Source organism: Suricata suricatta, chromosome 6 (genome assembly GCF_006229205.1).
Source record: "Suricata suricatta isolate VVHF042 chromosome 6, meerkat_22Aug2017_6uvM2_HiC, whole genome shotgun sequence".
Lineage (NCBI taxonomy): Eukaryota > Metazoa > Chordata > Mammalia > Carnivora > Herpestidae > Suricata > Suricata suricatta.
In genome coordinates, this window is record NC_043705.1 from 188,803 (window position 1) to 189,816 (window position 1,014).

A 1,014-nucleotide genomic window follows, 5' to 3' on the forward strand; every position below is an offset into this window, starting at 1 on the left:
CCCCCCCCCCCCCCCCCCCCCCCCCCCCCCCCCCCCCCCCCCCCCCCCCCCCCCCCCCCCCCCCCCCCCCCGTGCTCAGTGGCTGCTTTGCATGGCCCGCAGCACAACTAGCAGTGTCTCTATTCTTCCTCTGTCCTTGCTCCGTGCAGAAGGGCAACGTAAGTCTCTGGGACAGCAGTCGAGCCCCCGCTCTGGGCTGCTGGGCGCGGGCCCCAGCGCCCTCAGTGTGCCCTTTTCTGGTGGACAGCCCATTCCCTCCTGGTTGTGCTGCGTTTTCTACCCGAAGTCTGGTACATCTGGAGGTCATTCTACAAACACCTGAATGTTCTCCCCTGCCCAGTTTGTAGCAAAGTGTGAAAAGAATACACACTGCACTATTTTTAGAAGTGTCAGGTTTTTCTTTAGGTGCCCCATTTCTGTCCAGAAATAGAAGAGATACCATAGTTCTGGAGTGTATTTTGAGAATGTGTTGATGCTGCTTTCTGCTTGGTTTTGGGGGTCCCAGTGGGAGGGCGCCTCAGGGAAGGATGGGGGCAGGTGTGGAGGTGGGTGAGCCCCTCCGCTCTCACACAGGACAGGCCACCTGCAGACTGCTCTGGAGGAGCCTCCCCCCCTCGTCCAGCTGTCGCTCTGAAGCGCCTCTCCCGTGGTTTCCCTTGGACCGCGCAGGTGTAGGGCTAGGTTCCTGGGGCTGCGAAGGAAGACCATGAAGGAGGAGCCTTCGGACCGCAGGCTTCGCGTCTCCCCGGTCAGGAGCCCAGGAGACTGAGGTCAAGGTGTCGCAGGGCTGCGCCCCCTCCCAAGGCTCCAGGAGGGTCCCTCCTGCCTCTCCCGGCTGCCCCCCCCCCCGCGTTCTGGGCTTATGGTCGTGTCTCCCCAGTCTCTGCCTCCACCACGTGGCTGACCGAAATCCCCCCTCCCTTGTCACATGAGGACACCTGTTACTGACTCGGGGCAGGTATAATGTGGCCATTTCTGCTAAGGTCGCTTTCCGATTTGGTGGGGGTGTGAGTT

General features: G+C 61.7%; 1 protein-coding gene across 1 annotated transcript in view; it reads left to right on the forward strand.

The window, feature by feature from the left end:
• The window catches only part of SNAP47 (synaptosome associated protein 47), a 40,277-nt gene extending 39,826 nt beyond the window's left edge, over positions 1 to 451 (forward strand). The window contains exon 6 of the mRNA XM_029941436.1: positions 150 to 451. The gene's annotated coding sequence lies outside the window, so the exon portion shown is untranslated. The remainder of the gene's footprint in view (positions 1 to 149) is intronic.
• The last annotated feature ends 563 nt before the right edge of the window (positions 452 to 1,014 follow it).